The sequence below is a fragment of the Rhinoderma darwinii genome, chromosome 8, assembly GCF_050947455.1.
Source record: "Rhinoderma darwinii isolate aRhiDar2 chromosome 8, aRhiDar2.hap1, whole genome shotgun sequence".
NCBI classification, from domain to species: Eukaryota; Metazoa; Chordata; class Amphibia; order Anura; family Rhinodermatidae; genus Rhinoderma; species Rhinoderma darwinii.
Window position 1 is genome coordinate 18638723 of NC_134694.1, and position 24658 is coordinate 18663380.

Consider the following 24658-nt stretch of genomic DNA (forward strand, 5'->3'; position numbering starts at 1 on the left):
TGGCGCACCTCCTGGGGGAACAAAGTATCAGACATGTTGAAATCCAAGATGTCTGATCCTTCTTTCCCCTGTGATCTGCTGTCAGCAGTTATTGCTGGAAGACTTTCCTAAGAAAGTCCTATTCTTGGAAGTCAAATTGGGGGATTCTTATTAAAATAGTGTATATGGGAATGTGATGGATGGGGCGCGTATAAGGACAGGGATTGGCTCCATCCAAGCATGCTTTATGTAGTACTGGCATTATTTGTTTTTCTTGCATTTATTTGCTGGAATAGTTCATAGACATTTCTTGGTGAGAGACCCCTGTTTTTAGAATGACATCATACAGAGGCAAACACATAGAACACCATAAAGATATTATTACATTAATAGAACAGGGTTGGGTATATAGAACTACATCCTTCCTTAGCATGATATTTCCCCATGTCCAGACAGTCTTACATGCAAATAAAATAAGCCCTTGTTTGGGAAAATGATGCTATCACATTTTATGTTATACCAATGTAGAATACAGATTGTAGTCAGGAAACCGCATCAAAGCTGGTAGAGCATCTGTCAGGAGAGGACAACTTCACGTTATATGTAAATATCTTTTTATGTATGCTGGCACCAAATAATCTCTGGAGCTTTTGGCAGCAGGTTGTGCAAATGGATTACTTGGTTCCTATGATACATTGATCAGGGATGCATAGACACACTGTATCATAACAGCAACATTTTAAAGGACTGACTTTTTTTTTCTTTTAAGGGACCCAAATCTGTTAGATAGAGAGACAAAGGGTAATTTCACACTGGCCCATTTTGGCCGTAATAACGAGCGCCGATACACAAGACGTTGATCGGCGCTCCTTTGCTTTTTTCACAAGGCGCTACGTATGGGGGACGAGCGGTCGTTACTACAATTACTCGTCCTCATACATTTCTATCATGTTGGAAGCACGTCTCCGTTTACACAGGGAGATGTGCTGCCGACAACTATAAAAAAAATTCCTGCAGAAACTATATGATCAGCCGATGAACGAGCGTTCTGTGAACGTTTGTTATCCCGATAATTGGCCCGTATAAAAGGGCCCAAAGAGTGGCTCTCAATCTAGAGGACCTGTGTTTGTTAATTACAAGAACAGTTCACTGATGTCAGTGGGCACTGTGTAATACTTTATTTCTCCTGTAGTGGTGCTGCAGGGGGATAGAACACTTGCTGCTGGGTTCCCCCACTGTTAGACACTAGCGGTCCCATACCCATCTTGTGCTCATTTAAGGCCTTATTCACATGAACGTATTTCACGTCCATGTGCTGTTTGCTTAAATAACGGACAGCACACTGACAAATGCAATTCAATGGGGCTATTTCCACGTCCGTGTTTTTTCATGGAGCGTGTGTCTGTTGTGTGACACTCACAGCATCTCCTATTCTGCTTCGTTTTTGCGGATCAGACTCATCCATTGAAGTCTATAGCTGTGTAAATATCAGGAATAGCTCACGGACGACATCCGTGTGGTGTCCGTTTTTCACGCATCAGTTGCTAAAGAGATGCAGAGAGAAAGAAAAAAGTAAACCCAGGATGTGCTTGCAGAGAAAAACACGGACGAGAAAAACGGATGACACACAGAAACCACACTGATGCAACAGGGACAGCCATGGGCATGAAAAATTTACTTTTTTTTTTGTGGATGCAAATTGGACACGCTCGTGTGATTAAGACCTAATATTGGCCAAACCTAAGGGTATGTTCACACGGCCTATTTTTGGACGTTTTTCCGGCCCAAAATGCCCGAAAAATGGCAGAAAAATCGGAAGCAGAACGCCTACAAACATCTGCCCATTGATTGCAATGGGAAAACGGGCTGTTCCGACGGGCTGTTTTTTTACGCGGCTGTTTTGAAAAACGGCAGCGTAAAAAAACAGCCGCGAAAAAGAAGTGCAGGTCACTTCTTGTGATGGTTTTGGAGACGTTTTTCATTGACTCTATTGAAAACAGCTCCAAAAACGGCCATAAAAAACACAGCGAAAATCGCGAGTGGCTTAAAAAACGTCTGAAAATCAGGAGCTGTTTTCCCTTGAAATCAGCTCCGTATTTTCAGGCGTGGTTGAGTTTGCGTGTGATCATACCCTAAATGTGCATGGGAACAGCCCAAGACTTGCTTGATCACAGATAACAGGGGAAAGAAGGATCAGTCATCTCGGATTTCAACATGTCTGATACGTTGTTCCCCCAGGAGGTGCGTCACTACAAGCGGTGTCTGAATGCAGCTGATTCTCCTCTCCCTATTGAGATAAACATGCGCACTTGGCTAAGCCGAATATACATGTTTATAGAAGTCAGGAGAGAGAGTTTTCAGCCAAATAAGTGTTTGGCCCACAGCTATCTAATGTGTATGGTTGGCTTTACAGGCCGTTTTTTTCTTTTAGAAGTGGTGCTAGTGCCATCTATAAAACATAGACAATAATTACCTTACATAATAAAAAGTAGTGTTGCCACCGTAACATGGATCCTAGCATGCTGCTAGATATTGGTTGTGTGAAACAAGCCTTACATAGAGAATAAAGGCAAGAAGCTGGGGTTATTTCATGACTGGTAAAAAAACGTTGGCTGATATCTTTGATATAACTGGAAAGATATTCATAATTCTCCTCTACCATTATGTGAATAGGGCAAACCACAAAGTATTTTCATATTAAGTTATAGATTCGTTGAAGAACTGGCTCTTGATATGATTCATTCATGTAACGTTAATAAGACATGATCAGTAAGTGTATATTCACACGTTGTGGTCATATCGCATTTTTTGCCGCAATTAACTCAGGTGTAACTTGAGATGTCACATGATCTATTATTTTATAAATTTGCCGGGTTCACACTATACAGAATTACAACTTCTATGTGATGTGGCAGTAGTGTGAATTTTCCATTGACTTTATTTTCCATTGACTTTTATGAGAAAAATATGTTGCATGACAGTTGCATCATGGAACCCTGTACTCGACATCTAGGCATATGAGGCTGGACTTACACATGGAGTTGTACTACAGTTCCATGCATGTGTTTTATATTTAGAGCCTCGAATGGGAGCAGATCTCATCCTATGTGAACAGTGGCCACCTATTGACAAAGCATAGTATTGCAACAGCAAACTCAATGGAAGTAAGGACCCATGAATACATCCATATAATCGGGAAAGGTTAAAGGTTTCACATGGATGCAGAAGGGAGTGCCCATAGAGATCTGTACCTCCATGTGCTTCTGACCTTACATAGAGGGACATCAACGTTTTTCCCCTTTGCAATAGGGTGGTGAGAACTTGTGAAGGACTTCACCCTCTCCAGCAAATCTATATTTTAAGCAAACAAGGGGTAAGGTACTGGCACAAGGGTTACGGTCAAGGCATGGAGGGGTAATAAACAACAAGCACTTCTGTCGTATGTGGTATAATCGGGCACCTTAATGGGGGCCTTATTTTTGTCTTTGCTATGGGGCCCGCTCTTCTATGTACTCTACTGCCTAACACTGCTACATCACAAGAGAGTTTCTGTTTGCAACTGTGATGGCAATTTACCCTGTATATACTTATGTCGAAGTCAAAGGAAATTATTTTCCCTGTAAATCTGTGTATATAAAATTTGCTATAACCATATGAAGAAGTAAACATAATTCCAAACAAAAACACCCGATTGTGTATATAGTTTGTATATACATTGGCTACATGAAGGCCGGCTACATGTGTTCTCCATTACACTGTCTGTGAGTTGTACTTTTACAAAATGACATATGATGGATCAATTTTCCAACTCATGTTCCACAGCGATCCACAGAGGGGCAGCAGTGCAGCGCAAAGAAATGAAGGGAGCGAATGGAATATCCACCCCCCCCCCCCCCCTCCTCTTCCTGACATGTTTCTCCTGATATAACGTATCCCCTCCCGGCCAGGGCGAACATTGAAATTCAAATGACTACACTACTGAAAGTCTACTCAGCATGACGTAAATTATATATACAGCCGTGATAATGAATACAAATGTCTGATATCAACTTAGTAAAGTAGGCAGATTATTTAAGATACAGTATGCTACGCTAAATGCATAAGTGTAATGTAAATATAGTGACATCCTCCACAACGTTTTCCTGGTTAAAGATTTATTTACACACAATTATTTTATTGTTTGCTTTTGTTTAACCAAAAATGACTAACGGTAGCAATAATGGTTGGTCGCTTCCATGAGGGGATTTATTGGAACTGCTAAACTACAGGAAATGTAACTTTTCCCATTTCTTTCCTAGGGCATATGTGGCTATAGCTTTCTGGCTTTTTTCAGTTTCAAGTCTATACACTATTACTATGCCACACTGTCTGTGCTTTGTCTTTAGAGACCATTACCTCACAAAGATGGTAAATTGTTTTTGTTGTATCCTCCGACATTCCCCCTTTTGTTAGAATGGTCCCATGACGATAAGCTGATGATTACAAAGTTTCCCACTGGTGTTACCAATGATCTGTTGTAAAGTGTGGGGGAAGCCAGCAGCAAGTGTTCAGATTCCCTGCAGCACCACTAGAAAGAAAGGTAAGCATTACACTTCCTGGGTCCTCCAGAGCAAGATATGTGATTTGCAGAAGGAAAGCCCGCTCCATCTGCACAGAATTCCCCGTTAGGGTACTTTAAAGGGGTTGTCCAGCCAGGAAAAAAATCTTTAGGAAACAGCTGAGCATGTTATAAAATAACAAAAGAAGTTATAGTCACTTCACCAATCCCCACTCACTCCGGTTCCGATGCTTCCCGCATCCCACGCCGGTCTCTACATCCTACTCCATCGATGATGTCCAGGCACGGACATGTAACCGTTGCAGCCAATCACTGGCTATTTCAGGTGAGTATGACATCTGTTGCAATTTTATAACATGCTCAATTTTAATGTTTTTTTCTCAGCTAGACAATTCCTTTAAAGAGCACTTCCCGCTACAAGCATTCAGCAAGTGCAGGTAGTCACATATAGGAGGGACCACGGCACGCATGTGTTCAGATCTTTCCAATGACGTTTACGGTCGTTGCAAAAACAGTGTGAATTTGACAGATTTCCCTAACAGGTATCTAGGAACGCTGCACAACAATCCCTGTGGAAGATGAGATGGAGAATATATTGGTCGCCACCAAAATTTACCAGAAAGAGATTTTTTTATAGACAAGAACAACCCAAGGACACACATTGACATGTGATTTATGTTAATTTAAGGGAGAATTTCTCTTTCAGTAACTTTGTTTATAAAAAACGTACAGTAATATACACGTAGAACTGCCTGCCAACCAATCTCATCAGTGATATAATCAGGCAAAAGAACAACATTAGGAAAATATGACTAGCAACGCCAAACAGGAAGCAGAGATTGTCAAAAACACAGAATTGTATTTTCTTTTTGTTGCCTGGCAATCGTCCTGTTGAGTGTGCCTTTGGGATTGACAAGTTTTGACTTATGTACTGCTTTTCCCTCCTTCTACAATTTACTCTATTGTATGTGAAGGACATTATAAGAATATATTTTATTAATGTAAACATGGCTAAAATGTGTGACAACATGAGAATAAAAAGTCGCATAATAATAAGAAATTTATAATTTGAGATTTTCTTAAAAAAGTATACCTGCCCCTACATAAATATTAACTAGTAGGAAATGGGTTTTCCAAGACCCTCAGCGATGTCTTAGCTTAAGTGGGTGTCAGTACATGTTTTGCATTATCTTTTGATACAGATACTTGGGTTCTCAAGTTATGAAAACCTCCAAGCATCATCGGTAGGATCCCTGACCTTGTCCATCGGAAAGGTCTCAATGCTTTCCAGAGGAAAGGGAGGCTGGTGTTCACTGCTCAGGAGGTAAATAGAAGGTCAGATGCTTAAGCGACTGCTGTTGTCCCTCTAAAGCTACCCTAAAGTCCAGTTACGTTTTTCTTGCCAATGAGACACCTAAGCTGACAATCGGGCTGTGTAGGCAGCTACTAATGACTGCTTCGGAAGTGCTCATCATCGCTGTAAATCCTTGAAAGAGTTATACAATCCCTTTTCTTATAGGCAAATATCACCCGACCACCACAGAGCCTTGATGCCACTGGCGCAGTGGGGTTTCTGAGAGCGGGCAAATGTCTTGCTGGGTATCCGTGCAAAATGTGGCCATTTATAGTAAGCTTTAGGTGCAGGCAATTTATAGATGTAGTCATATGCTAAGCTGTCCAAAAAACATAATTATAATTATTACTGATCCAACTAGAAACGTCAACCATTAATGGATTTAGTGATGGCTTAAACTTTTTGTTCTGATAGGTGGAAATATTTTCAGGTATAGGAATTTTTTCAAATTTTTCCTGGTCGTATTGATTAAATAATCTGCAACTGTAGCAAGAAAATACATGTTTCAGCAATACACATGAATATTTGCAACAATGGAACGATTTTCCTCATGGAAAATCACTCCCATCATTTTAGATGTATTTTTTTTAACAATCAGTGTCCTAAAAAGATTTTACTTCAGATTTTGCCACTCTGTTTTTTTGATTTTTCTACTTTTCAAGCCTTCAGCTATCCATGAACAATAAATAAGTATTCAGCTGATTCTTCAACCATTAGGCCCTGCTTTCACTGAAATATGGTTATGTGTCTCAAGTAAATGTGCCTGCTCCCTGTGGTAATGACTAGCCGCCAAACATATTTAGAGCCACTTATCTCCAAGGAGGACAATAGGATTAGACAAGAAACATCAATGGGATTCTGCCAAGCCCCTTAGACACTAAATGATCAATGGGATATACCATCAAAAATCTACTGTCTAGGATAAGCTTAACCTCTGCTGTTTGTTCTGTACTCTAGACGTCAATAAGAGACTGTATGTCCAGGGATAGATGAGTATCAGAGAGCATTTCTGCATAAGATAACTATTGTATTCGAGAAGAAATAACAATGAATAGAGAATATTTATTTTCAATTTAAGGGCTCATCCAGATGGGCGTGATCCTTGTCCGTGTGCTGTGCGTTGAAATAACTCACAGCACACGGACCTATTAATTTCAATGGGGCTATTCAGACATGTGTGCGTTTTCACGCAGCGAGTGTCCGTTGCATGAAACTCACTGTATGTCCTATATTGGTGCGTTTTTGCGCACCTAGTCGCCCAATGAAGTCTATGCATGTGTGAAAACCACGGACAGCACAAGGATGATTTTTCATGCATCTGTTACAAAGAAATGCAGAGAAGAATAAAAAGAAGTGCTTGCACGGACGTGAAAAACGCATGCCACACGCAAAGCACACTGATGCCGATACACAACGCACACTGGTGGCACACGGACATGAAATGTAGAAAAAAAATGCTGCATTTTTACGCCTAAAGCTCTGGAGTAAATGTAATTAACTTACTATCCAATAAAGCGTCACTGAATAGTGGAAATCTTCCAAGGCAAAGATATCTGGTATTTATTAATGTGTCATTAAAGTGTAGCTAAACGTTTGACAAACTTCTGACATGTCATAGAGACATGTCAGAAGTTTGGATTGGTGGGGGTCCGAGAACTGAGACCCGCAACAATCGCTAGAACGAAGCAGCTGAAGTGTTCGTGTGAGCGCTCAGCCGCTTCGTGTCTGTTCGGCAAAATAAATGTATCGGTGTACGGACTCAATAGAAAGTCTATGAGCCCGTACTCCGATACATTGGCTTTCTGGAAAAAGCCGAACAGACACGAAGCGGCTGAGCGCTCACATGAGCGCTTCAGCTGCTGCGTTCTAGCCATTGGTGGGGGTCTCAGTGCTCGGACCCCCACCAATCCAAACTTCTGACATGTCACTATGACATGTCAGAAGTTTGTCAAACGTTTAGCTACACTTTAATGTTATCTTTAAAACAGTGTTTGCCCCGTGTTCTGTAGGCTACCCAGAAAAATTATAAAAAATAAAAAAACTATAAAGCAGAAAGACAATTAACACAGGGAGAGGGTGTTATGTTGAAAAAGTATATATACTATACTATAAAAAGTAACAGTAGCAACTTATTTCATAAAGAAAGCAAACCCTTGTAGGATGTGGACCTACTCTACTTTGAACTGTTTGGTTGATGAGGGCGGCACGTCCCAGCATCAGCGATAGTCCTATATGTTATTAGTAGGCTCCCTCGCTCTTTTTTGCATGGATTTTTGCATGATTTGCATACATAACTCCGTGTTATACTTGGCTGGTGCAGTTATGCCCCAAGGAAATATTATGAGTCAGAGAATTGTTTAGCGAGCGTCTGCTTGTTCTTCTCTCTGCAAGCAAGACACTGGGCACAGTGACAAAATAGTGAAACTCATCATTGTACAGCAGACAATGATATTCATTTGTGTTCTCAAGACTTTTTTTTAAGAAACTTGGAATGAAATGTGGCTGTTATCTATTATGGCTTAGGTAGAGATGGAAGACATTTACTGCTAACCACATGGGAGTTGGCTAATAGAGAACAGACGGGAATGACATGCATCACCGCAGGAAACCGTGCACAGTCACTCTGAAAAAGTGAGGAGAATTCCGTGTGTAAAATAACTTGATGAAGATGCAGAAACCAGAACCCACAAAAAGAATGACTTCACGGGGAAAGCAATTAAAACTATACAAACTGCAAAGTAATGCCATAAATCTCTGCATGGATTCTTTTTAGCATGATGGCCCATAGCCATTCTACAAATATACCTATGAGCCCATATTCAGGAGCAGTTGCCCATAGCAGCCAACCAGGTTGAGCGGACTGGTTGCTATGGGCAACTGCTCTTTCTCCTTTGCACCAGTTTGGATAGAACTTCCCCATAGTAGATAACAATAAACTTGTAAAAGATGGTTACCGAGATACTCCACACAACTCTCCATACCAATATAATGTCTACCGTAAAAAAGTTCTCCACAAATACATGACTGTAGCTGAGCGGCAGCTTTCCTTTCCTCTTGTAATCTCTACTACAATTTAGATCCCAGATCTTGGGACCAGTGAAAAAAATGTATTCAGTTATATATTTATTCTTCTTCTACTTTATTTTCTTTATCTTTTTGTCCTAATAACAATAATAAGGTGGGGTATTACCAGTCACATATGCAATTTGGGTTTGCAGAAGTTCTAGGCAGTGAGAAGAACTTAGGGCTGGGACAAGGGGTTAGGTGAAGAAGGCCGCTACCTACATTCCCATTGGGAAAGGGGGGGGGGGATTATGGATTTAAAAAAGAAAACAATGCTCTGCCTTTTAATTGGACACTGTGCCTGAGCTGCTTGTAATGCTAATGGTGCTGGGTTATGAGGAGGGCTTCCCAGAGAACAGCGCCTTATCTACTTACCATGCACAAAGTTTTGGTCTCTTCTACCCTAAGAACTAAATAAACAACCTGGTTTCCCATTCATGTATCCTGGAAATATACAGTTGCTGTAATCAGGAAATCTTATAGGAAGGGTTCACTTACTTCGGCTGAAAAGTATACAAAAAATACTCCCTATCAAAAAGAGTTCTGCATGGTAATTGGGAAGGGATGCAACTTTCAAGTAAGTACCCCAACAGTGAATGCAGGAGATGCTGGAGAAACATCATGAAATAAAAGTCCAGGATTTGCTCTCATGCCAATGTATGCTCCCCATTTCAGCCCAATCGTTGCTCGGGGGCAGTCTACAACCCCAACTGCACAAAACAACTAAAGTGTACAGCCTAAATCTATAAAGCCACATTTGACAGACTAAGGCCCCATGCACACGAACGTGTTTTTGCGTCCGCAATTCCCCCGAAAATCCACGGGAGAATTGCGGACCCATTTCTATGGGCCCATACACACTATCCGTGTTTTCACGGGTCCCCGCATGTCCGCAAATCCGTGCCGCACAAATTCAGGACATGTCTTATTACGGCCCGCAAATTCAATGCGGACATGCCCATAAAAGTCAATGAGCCCGTGGAAAATGCGGGTACACCTCCGTGTGTCAACCGCAGTTTGCGGATTTGCGGAAGTGTTGCTAGGCGACGACCGGGAATGAGTTCTGTTGTCATCCTGTTTTACCTAGGCTTTTTTTTTTATCCGCATTTTGCGGATTACATACAGATGAACTGCGGATTACATACGGATGAACTGCGGATTACATACGGATGAACTGCGGAGGACATTTCACGGAACACGGTCCTGGAATTTGCGGACCAGAAAAACACTACGGTCGTGTGCATGAGGCCTAAGAGATTACGTAGAAAAAATGGATAAGAAATGAATGTTATACTGACTGTTGTTTTCTAGCAAAGCTGCAGAACCCCAGGCACTGTAATAACATGTCATGTATTATCTCTGCGTATGAAGACAGTAAGGGATTAGATACGGCATGCAATGGGTTTAGCAAACTGTCAATTACAAATACTGTAACTAAATTACATCATAGATCAAAAATGTTAAACATCGGCCATGATCTGCGAACTAAAGCCTCCAAGCTCAGGAATGTGGACCTAAAGAAAGACTGCTAATATGTAAGAACCGAGTTTTCTATATTTTTATTCTATACCTATTGTGCAATGTTTAACAAGTAACTGCCCAGAGTCTGTTTTCTTCTAGCATCACAATGGAAAGAGTATATGGAAATCCTGTGCCTCCAGCCCCTTAAGTTTACATAATGCTCATTGTGATATGCCACATGGGATCCTAGCAGAATGGACCTATCCCCTATTACAAAATTACATGTATATATGATGAAATAAGCTTTATGTATAAACATGGGATATTGTTGCTGTTTTTTGGTGTAGTGGTGTCCTATCTGATCAATTAACAGAGAAGAGTGGTAGAAGAAGCAATACTGAGTGTTTGTATGATTGCTCGGTCCCAATCATTGCTATGTGTAAACAGGGCAGTGACCAGCGGATTAGACGTGCAAACAATGGTAACTTGTCGGCTGCACATCTCCCTGTGTAAATAGGGGATGTGCTGCCGACAAGATGAAAAATGTATGAGGATGAGCGATCGTATTAACTATCATTCGTCACCATACTTGTGATCATTGCTCCATGTAACTGTAGTAAAGGAGCTCCGGTCAACATGCTGTATTGTCGATCGGTGCTCGTTTAACTGCCCATGTAAAAGAACCTTTACTCACAGCAAGGATTATTTGTCTTAAATTACTTCTCGGCCTGTGTAAGGCTTCATTCACATCTGCGCCAGGGTACCGTTCCGACAAAGCTTTCTGTCGGAAAACAGGACCCTGACTGACACAAACGGAAACCAAAAGTTTACGTTTCCATCACCATTGATTTGAATGGTGACGGATCCGGTGCTAATGGTTTCCGTTTGTCTCAGTTGTGCAAGGGTTCCGTCGTTTTGACAGAATCAATAGATTAGCCGACTACGCTATTGATTTCGACAAAATGACGGAAGCCTTGTACAACTGAGACAAACGGAAACCATTAGCACCGGATCAGTCAATGGTTTGCGTTTGTGTCAGTCAGGGCTCCATTCCGACGGAAAGCTCAGACATTGTGTCGGAACGGAGCCCTGGAGCAGATGTGAACGAAGCCTAAAGTGTCTGGGAATCAGCAGCGCTCCATCTTTCGCAGAATCATTCACTACGATTTGTAGTTTACAGCCTTCCAGTTTGGTGATCCACTCAGTGGTACATTTAGTTGACACCACATTTACTACTTAGGGACAGTCTGTAGATTTATAGTGGATCATTCATTGTTTTTAAATTCAAGGCCACAATTCACTGAAGCTTTCCTACAATGGATATATCTCTGGCCTCCTTCACCATCGTGCTGGGGAAGGAAGGTGACGAGTGATCTGAGCACACGTGTGACTTCTAATACTCCCATGCCCCAGGCTAGATAACACTGCATTTTTTTGACCACTACATGGCCCAGAATGTGTGCTATCAATGTTGTATTTAGCTAGAGAGACACTGTAACAATATGGGACCTCTGCAATAATACTAATGCTATGGTCAGATGCTTGATGGACACATCCAGATCATACATGACAAGAATGTGTCTTCTATAGTATTAAAATGGGTTGTAAAAGATTAGAAAAACATGGCTGATGTGTTCCAGAAACAGTGCCACTCTTGTCCATGGGATGTGTCTGGTATTGCAGCTCAGCCCCATTCACTTGAACGTTAACTACTACCATATGTCAGTTCCCAAAACAGAAAATAGAACAAGAATCGCAAACATTTTAGTGAATAGAATAGTTTGTTTTTCCTTGCCAATGTGAGTCAACTGTAAAATCTGCAAAACCACAATAGTTGTTTTTGTGTAAAATTCTGCTTGTCCATGGTGAATGATTACCGTCTATGGAAAAAGCCCCTGGAAAGAGCCTTTTACACAGGACGATAACCGCCCAAATGAGTTAGAACTAACGAACGTTCCCAATCATCCAGTGTAAACACTTGCATCGAATGATCAGCGATAATTTGTTCGTTTGTCGTTGATCGCATCTTTTATGCTAACTAAAAATGATTATTTGTGTAAAGAGGCATCTGCGTGTCGTTTGTAATGGAAACTGAGGAGGAAAGACAAGAAATCACACAAACAATCAATTGCAGTTACGAAAAAAAACACCCGATTATTATACATATAACAACAATCGGCTTATTTAAGCAATCTATTTTTCCATGTAAAAGGACCTTAACACTGGCTGCAGTCCTGAAGGTCAACTGGAAAGAATGAAAATGTCTATGGTGGGAACAGTAAAGAAGACATACCATAGTCCTTGCTCCTACTACAGTTTTGAGAAGAGACCCTCCCCTCTCTTCTGTGCGGTCCCCAACCATCAGGAGCCAGATAGCAAGACTGTATGGCTGTGTTCACACCGAGTTTTTTGCAGGAGGAAAATTCCTCCTGCAAAAACTGCTCCAGACGTTTTTTTGCACAGTGGTTTGACAAAAACTCGTCAAAACACTCGTCGAGGCGTTTTTTTTACCCTTTATGAGTGATTGAAATGGGGTTTTGGAGGCGGAAACCGCCTCAAGATAGTTCACGTCGCTTCTTTTTACCGCGACGCGGTTTTTTTTCCGCTCGCGTTAAAAAAAACTCGTCCACCTCACATTGAAATCGGTGTGAAGGCATTTTCGGGCGGTTTTTGACGAGTTTTGCGGAGCGGTTTCCGTGTCGAAAAACTCTGTGTGAACAGGGCCTGTTATAATTCAAGTAATTTAAAGGAGCAATCCAAGAAAAACTGTTACTGTGTTATGCCTAGTTCTGGCCTGAGGGGGCAGTACATGACTGGTATTCTCTCTTTATTCTTGACTGGTATTCTCTCATGTGCCATGAACCGCCCCCTGAGGCTCTGTACTAGGCATAACGCAGTGTACTAGCAGTGATCTTTTAAAGGGCTATTCCCATCTGAGATATTTCTGACATATACCTTGATTATGTGTTCAACACTCCAGAGAGGAGGAGATGAGGTGGCCGCATGTGAAGGCTACTCTAGCCATTGTAGTTTATGGGAGTTGTAAAACTCTTGGCTGTTTATATGTTTTTTCGATAGGTGGGAATTCCAAAAAGTGGTACCCCCACCTGTCAGATATATAGGGTATATAATGTTAATATGAGATTATGTTTTATTGCAGTCCCTTGAGAGCAGCACAATCTGACAATGTGGCCCTCAGACCTGAAAAGGTTTTGCACACCTGACCTACAAGTGAAAATAAAAAAAAATATATAAATGACTGCTATTACTAGCTAGGACTAAAACACTAGCATTGGTATTATCATTTATATATCACCAGCATATTCCCTACTAGTCCGTAATCCATACTGTATTAATTCTTCTAGGGGAGAATACCCTCCATAATGCGGACGTGTGCATGAGCCCTTACTATGAGAATGCAATTACATTGGTCATTTTCCCCAGTGTTTTTCACAATGTAACCTCCCTATCTCCGGCAATACATTCTAGAGATAATTTCAGAGGAAGCCAATGAACATTAACATATTATGGGAGTGTGGGAACAAACAGGAGCGCCCTCAGGAAACCATGCAGTACCCTTACGGCACATTGAAGAGAACATTGAAGGAGTTTTCCAACAAAGGATATTTATTACCTATCCACAGGATAGGTGATAAATGTATGATCGCTGGGGGCCCCACCATTGGCACGCCCACGATCACTAGAACGGGGATCCCAACTGCGATTGTACAGTGAGGATGGTTTTGAATAGAGCGGTGGTCGCGCATATGCGCTGCCGCTACATTCAAAGTCTATGGGAATTACGGAAACAGACGAGTTCTGTACTCAGCTGGCTCTTTCGGCCCCATAGACATTATATGGAGAGTCAGCACATACGCGCCACCACCGCTCTATTCAAAACCCTCCTCACTGCGATCGTGCAGTGAGGAGGAACGGTGGTCGGGACCCATGTTCTAGAGATTGGTGGGGGTCCCAGTGATGTGGCCCCCAGCGATCATACATTTATCACCTATCCAGTGGATATGTGAAAAAATTTCCTTAGTGGGAAAACCCCACTATAGGGAAACTAGTTTTCCTACACATAATGAGACAGCTGCATGTAAGAAATACAATATATAGCATATGCATAAAATATACTAATACCCTTTTTTTTCCTGGGATTATAATGCATCAACCAATGTTGTTCAAGGATCAATTTATAGCAATGAAATAATTTTCAATGTTGCACAAATTACAATATATGTGTATATCTGACATGGGCAGTATCTTCTTGTGCTTGTGTGGGTTTCCTCTGTGTACTCTGGTTTCCTTCCACATACTGATGGGTAAAAACTGACTTCCTATGAAACTGGCCCAAGTGTGTGTGCCCAAGATATAGAAAATTGGATTGTGAGTAACACTGATGACAGACTGATGTGAGTGGATATATTCTTTAAACAGTGCTGTAGCATAAGTTAACACAATATAAGTAAAAGATAAATAATAAAAAAACGTATATAATTAGGCAGGTGCTATCCGGTTTTTTCACTGATAGCACCCTGACCCATTCATTTCAATGGCCCCATGCACACTTCCGTTATTTTCACGAATCCGTTGTTCCGTTCCGTCAAAAGTAGAGCATGTTCTACTTTTGTCAGTGATTCCGTGACCATGGGCCCATAGAAGTCAATGGGTCCGTGAAAAAAAAACGGACGGCACACGGAAGGCTTCCGTGTGCCGTCCGTTTTTGACGGATCCGTTGCCCTAGCAACGGCAGGGCGTGCTAAAGTTCACAGACTACAGTACACATACATTCCTGAAGGTGGATGTTGAGAGACTGTTAACGGAACCGTGAAAAACGGAAGCAAAACGTCCGTTTAAAACAGAAACACGGAACGGACACGGAAACCACACGGATACCATAACGGACACACGAATCAGTGAAAAACGGCCGTGAAAACGGTGATGGAAGTGTGCATGAGGCCTAAAGTTGGCGATACAGACACTAATGATGGCCAACATGACTGATTATTAATACTTGTAACAAAACACTCTGAACTTTTATCAGTCGTGCATTAAATGCGTCATTAGTTGACACTGCTGTCATCATGTTGGAAAGTTTCAATAATTGAAAAAAAATACCAGAACATGTATCTGAACAGGGTTAAAGGGGTTGTGTCTCATGAAGACAGCCCTTTTGGCATATAAATGTCATAGCAGTGTCCCCCACCCATTATTAATTTTATTAATATTTCATTGATGCTCCACAAAGAAACCAACATGATCAATAAAAATATGCAAACAATTATTTTCTGAATGTCCCATTATTTTTCCTACACACTGATGGACTGAAGTTCTTTGCCCTATTACGATCCCCAGTGTGGAAGCAGCCATATTGTGGGCAGGACAAACATTTCTGAGAACAGAGTCATACAATAGACTCTATATTAGTGTGTTTCTGTGCGTCTCATTGCTTCATAGTCCAGACCTGTCTACGGGTTGTTTTTTTTTAAATTGAACACTGATAAATTATCCTTGTTGCCTCAGATGGAACCTGTCACGTTAAACAAGCTGTATTATCTGAAGTCAGCATGTTATAGAGCAGGAGAAGCTCTCCTAGTCTACTGATTCTTGTGTGTACAGTTTCAGAAACTACAAGGGAAATGTACTATAAAATGCCAGCCATGAAGTACGTGGATGGGACAGATCCACCAGAGCAAAAGCCACTCTTTGTTAGGGCCTCTACTCTCTGGCTGTTAGAAGAAGTCCCAAGTGCAAATGCCCGAATAGGGCACATGGAAAGGGTTTTTCATCATGAGAAAAACCCCTTGAAGGATTTTACTGGTATCAAAGTGGCAGGCCTTACTTTAATGGATACGGATGTGGCCTTCAAAATGGTGGCTTGCAATGTTAATGCACGATAAATAATTATAGCTAGACAGAGAAGTTACCCCATGGTTACCAATCATGTTATTGCTTTCATTTTCTAAACTGAATTGAAGAAAAAAAAGATCAAATCTAATTGGTTGATATGCTTAACTGTTCCACCTTGTGTCATGACAGAAATTTATGGCATCCACAGGATATGCCATGAATGTCCGACAGATTCGGGTCCCACCTCTGGGACTCGGACCTATAACCGAACGGCCTGTTGAGGCTGACGCATCCAGGCGGAGAGGGAATCTGGAAACCAGAGCAGGATGGGATTCTTGAAATCATTATAAATGTAATCTTGGGGTAGGGAGACAGATAGGTGAGCCCTAATCTACCCGCCACTAAGTCCCTGCCTACTTGCACGGCCCGTCCTAGGCGACGGCGTACAACTGGGCGACAGTCCCTACGCTCAATATGTGCACGACAAACAGACAAGGGTACACAGAAGCTAAAGGAAATGGGGCAGTTGCCCACAGCAACACCGTGAGCAACAGGAGTAGTGAACGAGCCGAGTCAACCAGGAGTGTACGAGGTACCAAATGCAGAGAAGGAGCGTAGTCAGTAAAGCCAGGGTCAAAATGAAGCAAGGTCAATAATAATAGCAGGAGCAGCAGAGCCAGGAAAACAGGAAAATCACAGGCAAAGGACAAGCAACAACTGAAGGTATAAATAGACCGAGGGCGGGAGCTAGAACCATCTGGCCAGGCCGCGATAGGCTCTCCCACTCCTGAGCCTACCAGCCTGAGTGGTAGCAGATGGAGTCACTCCATCAGACCTAGGCACAGATGCAGACTGATTAACCATGGGCGTCGACACAGAAGCTGCGTCTGGCAGATCCTTTACAATAAAATGTAATAAAACGAGATAGAAGATATCGAGGCACTCACCGGATAATCAACAAACTTCTTTATTTCTGGATCTCGGTCAGGATGTGGAATTAGCTTACGGCCGTAGGCTAATTCCACATCCTGACCGAGATCCAGAAATAAAGAAGTTTGCTGATTATCCGGTGAGTGCCTCGATATCTTCTATCTCGTTTTATTCAAGCTATATTGTGCTGTACTGATCGATGAGCACCTCCGGGCAACTTGGCTGCTATAATCAGCATAGATAAGAAAACCATTTGATATACTCCGTTCATACAAGTGATTCTGGTTCAGCAGTGCCAGCCGTTTTTTCCTTCTTCCTATTTACAATAAAATTTAATATAATGAGTCTAGAGAGGAGTTTAACGGCATCTTGTGCATGGGCAGTGCACAGTTAAAGTCGAGGCCGGTACATCTAGCTTCACTAAGCATGTACTAGATGCTGCTAAACTCATCTCCAATCATTTATAACTTCATTTTTAGACTAAATGCTAAAAGGACAGTTTTGAGAGGGGCATGTTTAAGACGCTAAACCTCAGCAGTATAACGACGTGATGGTGGTTTAGTGCCCTAAAATCCAGTGATAGGTTCCCTTTAAATGGTCACTAACCTTTCAACACACTTAACTTTGTAATATATCTAATCAGAGATAAATGCCTTTCTCTACTTATCAGGCTCCTCCCTCCCCTCTAACTGTTGACTCACTCTGAATTTACTGCTTAATCCGTATCTTCAAGACGAGAGGGACTATCAGTTTACTGAAAGATCTGGTAACAGCTGCTCATAGAAGTCTATAGAGAGAGGGGGGTAGCAGAGTGCAGAAGCAAAGTGAGGGAGGCAGAGAGAAAAAGATGTTAGAGCAGCCTCCTAGTGTTATAAATCCACCCCAGTGCTGGATTCTCAGCTACACTGCTCATCACTGCTGTATAATCTGCTCCATGCTGCTTCTAAATTCTAAATTTTATATATATATATATATATATATATATATATATATATATATATATATATATATATATATATATATAATGCAGAATACAAGTCATTTAATGTCCAGAAATGGTGTTATTACTCATGTACACACATGAAAGTTTATTTTGAAAAGTCACCCTGAAGGTTAGGTACGCTTTAAATCTGCATTCATTTTTTTAAATATGAGGCCCTCTTTCATTTTGGAACAGTTTACAATGGGGACACTTTTGTTATCCGTCTGCATTTTGATCCTTTCGTAGCGGAAAAAATAATTAAAAGCTACTTTAATTTTTCACCCTGATAAAACATATTTCCCTTCCAAACAAGAAAGCTTCCGAAGCATGAAAGCTTAGCAACACTCAGCCTCAAGTTGTGCGCCTAATATGCAGACCTTAACTTAATTGATGAATATTATTAGAGCACTACAACATTTCCTTCAGGAAAATGCTGACCTCATCATGCTGACAGAACCCAGAAGAGGTCAGGGCAGGGTGCAGCCAGAACATGGAATTTGGGGGAGGAAACTCAGAAGGAAACAAGACTGCTGAAATGTTCTCATAGCAGCCAGAGATCGAGCTATTTCAAGCTTAGAAGTTAATGCTTTTTAAATATGGGGTGCTTTACTGGTGGGCAGCATGGTGTCACAGTGGCCAGCACTTTAACCTTACAGCAGCACCGGAGTCCTGGGTTTAAAGTTGACCAAAACCAACATGTGCATGGAATTTGTAGGTTCTACCAGTTTTTGTGTGGGTTTAAGAACAACACTTTAATGAAAATCCTGAAAATTAAGGGTACGGCCAAATGGAGCGACCCTGACACGGTCGCAATGCGGCCAACAACCGCGCTGGCACTATGTAGGAGTGGCTGTCAAATACCTCGTTAAGGGGTATTCCGGTTACACGCGCATGCGCACTGCCACTCCATTCATTCTCTATGGGAGTGCCGGAGATAGTCGAGTGCAGTGTTTGGCTTTTTCCGGCGCTGCCATAGAGAATGAATAGGGGGTAAGTTGTTGTAATTTGCAAAATTGTGCGGCCATAAAGGGTATATTAATTCATGGCCGCACGATTTTGCAGACAAAGGGACAGTTTATAAACATGCGGCTACTAACAGGCTGTTTGACAGCCGCACCGAACATGGTGCGGGCGCGGTTGTTAGCCGTGTTGCGACTGTGTCAGGGCCGCACCATGTGGCCCTACCCTAACAGTGACAAAGCAAAGGCCATGTAAACCCTTAACCTATTGTCATTGATGTTTAAAGAACTATCTACAGAAAGTTAAGGTCTACTAATGAACAAAAAAGATTCACTAAGATAAATATTAAGTGGTATCTTCACCCAAAACTAAGAAAGTTTTTTAAGGTTAAGTTGTATGAGCAAAAAAAAATAACATAAAATACAATACTACTGATTATTTGTACTGGTGGTATATGTTTAGAGTTAAACTTTTGTGTGGTATTATTCTTTACCTACTATTAGGCACCTCAAGAGTAAAATCATGTTTTGTACTGTACAGTTCCCAAAAAAATCCATCTAGTGTAAAACAGTAAATAGAAGACAACGAGGATGGAGAGGAGGGGGATTCTGCTGCAGTTCCTCAGTATGTAAGTGAAACAGCATTAGAGAGAGGGAAGGTGGAGAAGCAGCGAATGACTGCAGATTAGAGAGCCTGCGCACTCAGCAAACATGAAGATAGAAAATGTGCATTTACAGAAACCCACAGAGGAAAGGAAAACAACCCACAATCTACGCAGGTTTTACACAACGTTTCTGGCTGCACTAAATATATTATTCATATATAGCTCCTTAAGGAGTGATTGTATATTTTTTAACAATAGGTCACTTTGGATATAATATAACCAGCCCTGACAGGCTTTCTTTAGTAGAATTGTGCCAGTGGCTAAAAGCTGCTAGTGTGATCACTGTGGCAGTCATGAGTTTTGGACTATTGCTACCCAGTAGCAGTATCGTGAAAGTGGTAGTCTGAGACTGTACTGCTGCCTACCATTATTATTTTTTTACTGATATGGTGGGCCCAGCATGGTTATCCAGTCAGGGCTCGGGTCTGTCACGTTAACAAAATACATGACAGATATATTATTAATATACAGAAATGAATACAATATTGCACTGAATACATTATTCATCATGTGTACAGATATATTAAGCAAGCGTTGATACAAATTTTTTGTTGAAAGAAAATCCATCCAGCAGCTTGTGAGTCTTTCCCTCATGATGTCATCTTTAATATACTGAACAGTTGGGTTACACAATTACCCATTAGAATAAACATTGCCTTTCACTTGCGCTTCCTGTCAGATAGCTGAATCAGTCTTCATTTTTTATTCTCTTCCCCGCAAAAATACCCTTCAGCGCCTGGCTGTGCAAGGTAGAGTCCTTCAGTACATAGCAGATCTCCCAGCACTGAAAGGGTTAAGCGCTTAGTAATGGTTTGCTCTTCAGAAATTCCAAAACCAAAAATTTGGAATGAGACATTCAAAGAGAATGTCGCATCATCAATGCCTTCATATTCTGTAGTGTTCTCGATACATAGAAGAGTAAACTTATTGATCATTGGTTATCCCTGTTGTCTTGCGGCACTGGTGTCCTGAGTTTGTATCCAATCAGGGCAACATCTGCACGTAGTTTGTAGTTTCCCCATGTGCATGGTTTTCAAGCCACACTTCAAAAACATACCAATAGGTTAAACTGTGTGTACAGAGCTCTAGAATATATTGGCGCTATATAGATAAAGGGACATAAATATGTTTATCAATGTTATAAATCTTATTAAAAAGATGCCACTAGAAGATAGGAACAACTTACATGGAGGGAAATAAAATAAGATGTTTCTAGTGAAATGAAAATCAATGAATGCAGTCACCCCCAGCTACATGTCATCAGGGACTGGACTAACATGTTCTTTCATGTACACATAATGGGGCACATGTTTACATAGATGTCCAATCTCTATACACATAACACTGAAAATTATCACACTTGCGCCTATTTTAAAAAATAAAATAAAAAAAGCCACATGTTTCACTCTCTGGAGAAAATGTAGATGTGCCATTTAAAAGTAGGCGCAGATGCCCGTTTTCCTTTTATAAAAAGGTGCAACATGTTTGCCCCTCCCCATTATGCCTAAACACAGGAACAATTTGGGATAAGGGATCTGAGTCGCAAAATCAGGGAATGATGGCAAACGCTCATAAATTTGGTGAAAGTAATGTTGACAGCCTGTAACGAAGCCACCCAAAAATGTTTCCATGGAGAACACTTTATGTACATTCCCCATACTGTTAATGAAGTCATCAGAGACAATATTTCCTTTTCTTTTAATATGGCACTATGCATTAAATCAGGCTTAGGCAGGCTGTGATCAAACATGTAACTCTACACACTACAAGAGTGGCATGTATATGGCCATTAGGGAACTACAAGTCCCTGCATGCCTCTGCCTTATGGGATATACTACTAATACATATAATTTCTCAACAGCTGTAACAACACAGGCTATGTACCCCCCCAGTTCTGGTACTAATAGTTCCAAATATCTTTAAAACCCGCAGGCAGCCTTTTAACAATTAGGTTTGTAGCATTAAACATTTCCAGTATATTATGGGTTAAGGGAGGAGCCACAAGGAGCTGGTCTATTATATTATATGGGCATGCAAGTCTTTCTTCCATTCACCGATGCTGGGGGTATGCTTATTAAACTTTGGGAACCCAATTGAACTAAACTTTTAGAAATGCGTTGTTGTTCTTGGTATTGTATTATGACTGACACCACAAAACATTGACATTTGCCAAGGTAAGAAAGCCAGCCAAGAGCGGTAATGTAAGGCTGCGTTCACACGGTGCATTTTTTTGTTGCATTTTTTAACATGCCTTTTTTCCTTTTTTTTTTTTTAAATTAATGAACTTCCATTGAGAGACACAAGAGTTTATCTGCCAAAACAAAGCAAAGATGCATGTTAAAAATGCAACAAAAACGTACAGTGTGAATCCAGCCTAAAGGTTTCAATGGATGTTGTAGGAACGTCAGGGTCCCCACTGGTACATGTAATGAACAACATGTCTCCGCCATTTAATAGTTAAACTATAGGGTCTTTTCTACAATCACCATTTACACTCCACAAATGGTTTTTTTACACAGGTTATACGGATCCACTGCTTCTCAGCAATCATTTTTGCGATTTACACACAATGATTATCCCTACAATTGGTTATTTTTTGGCCATTCTGTAGTGATAAAACTGCTTTCTGCTTCACTACCTGAGTAGTAGGATGTTTTGATTACTACCTTTGAATAACAGAAAAAAATTACACTTTTCTATAATGACACTCAGTGACCCAACTCAGGCATTAGTTGTCAATGACATTACCAGTACCATCACTGTCACACTCAATTTCTAAAAGAAACACAGCCTTCCTGTCAGTCATTAGGTGCTGGGATTGTATCTTCATACCTAGTTATAAATCAGTCCTTACAGTATGACAGCTGGAACACCTCAGTGCGCATAGAAGTGGCTGCTGCGTCAAGACGCATGTTCTCAGCGAGTGCACAAGAGACGAACAACTGTGAATGCTAAGGCAGGGCATAGAAGTGCCCGGACTGGACCTTGCTACAAATTGGCACCAGTCACCACACAGTGTCCCGGACAATAACCTTACCTTTCCTTCTGCAACTTTCAAACTAGAGGAAGCGGAGAGGTTGGAGCAGAGCTGCTGGTCGGTCTGCGCTTCCCTGTGTGCTCCTCTCAGTACAGGGGATAATGCCTCACAGTTGCCCTGTCAATTGAATTACACCCCCTTGATGTCTCCTCTCTCTCTCCCTCCGAGATTGAGAAAGCCTTAATTGGTAAAATAGCAAAGTGAAGAAGAGGGGGGAGTTTATGGCAGGCTGCAGTTTAGCAGAGATCCCCGCCTCCCCGAGCTTTGGGATGAGGTCAGCCTTCATTTTCTCAGAAGCCTGAATTTCTTCTGCACAGCCTCAAGGCAAAAAATGGGATGCCTGCTCCCAAAGAATTTAACCCCTTCAGGAGTAGTGGGCATATAGTATTTGGCAGGGGGTAAATTGACTGCATTTAGGAAATGCCTTCCCCACAAAACAGCTGCATGACATGCACCCAAATAGAGACAATGCCAGGGCAGGAGCTCGGAAGTCCTTGTAGTGGCTGATCATGTTCAGGGGAGGCTGGAGTCATGTTGACTAGTGCCTACACATCACCAAAGTCACCTGTGCCTACACATTACCAAAAACACCTGTGCCTACACATCACCAAAGTCACCTGTGCCTACACATCACCAGTCACCTGTGCCTACACATCACCAAAAACACCTGTGCCTACACATCACCAAAGTCACCTGTGCCTACACATTACCAAAAACACCTGTGCCTACACATCACCAAAGTCACCTGTGCCTACACATCACCAGTCACCTGTGCCTACACATCACCAAAAACACCTGTGCCTACACATCACCAAAGTCACCTGTGCCTACACATTACCAAAAACACCTGTGCCTACACATCACCAAAGTCACCTGTGCCTACACATCACCAAAGTCACCTGTGCCTACACATTACCAAAAACACCTGTGCCTACACATCACCAAAGTCATCTGTGCCTACACATCACTAAAGTCACCTGTGCCTACAGCCTACAGCTCGGTGCTTACTTGTCCTACTGTCAATTGTACGGGGAACATTTATGAAGAATGACTTTACCCCTACACAGAGCGAAGTGCATCTTTGGCACAACTGGGATGGGTCACATAATTGTGTCTTCCCAACAGAAGTAAATGGGGAAGGAGCTGTGACACAATTATTATAAGACTTTTCCCTGTCACAAATGAAACTCTAGGTTGAAAAAGTCTCATAATCTACCTGTACTGAAATTCACATTATCATTCAGTGTTCAATGTGTTCAGTGAATGTTCACCAGTTATCAACATGTCAAGCAGCGCTATTTTGTCCGGTAAAATGACGGCCACCATGACAGAAACCTGACGGAACCCATTGAAGTCAATGAGCTCCGTCGGTATGGTTAGGCTGGGTTCACACGTAGCTTAAATACTACAGATTTTCCACAATGTATTTCATTGTGGAAAAAATATGCAGCGCATTACAGTAGCAGAAAAGGGGATGTGTGTTGACCAAATCCCATACACTCGCTACAAAAAAAAAAAAGTTCAGAAATTAACCTGCGGTGTTTTTATTCCACAGCATGTCAATTGTATTTGCATAATCACTGCTTTTTTGTTGCAGATTTTCCCCATTTAACTCAATGGGGAGGTAAATCCCGCAACAAATAGCAGATGTTGCGATTTTTGCAGCGGAAAAGCTGCGATTCCACAGCAAAACTCGCAACTGAGAAAAAAAATTAATCTCATACTTGCCCAGAACTCTCTGCTCCTGCGTCCAGCCCGGCCTCCAGGGATGATGATGTTTCATCCCATGGAGAGGTGTAAATTGAAGCTCCTGGGCC

The 24658-nt window shown here is 41.6% G+C and overlaps 1 protein-coding gene across 4 annotated transcripts in view; it reads right to left on the reverse strand.

Annotated features, from left to right (window-relative positions):
* Positions 1 to 23013, reverse strand: part of FLNA (filamin A) — a 90789-nt gene extending 67776 nt beyond the window's left edge. For all 4 annotated transcript variants that reach the window (XM_075835409.1, XM_075835407.1, XM_075835408.1 and 1 more), the window contains exon 1: positions 22842 to 23013. The gene's annotated coding sequence lies outside the window, so the exon portion shown is untranslated. The remainder of the gene's footprint in view (positions 1 to 22841) is intronic.
* Positions 23014 to 24658: the final 1645 nt, after the last annotated feature.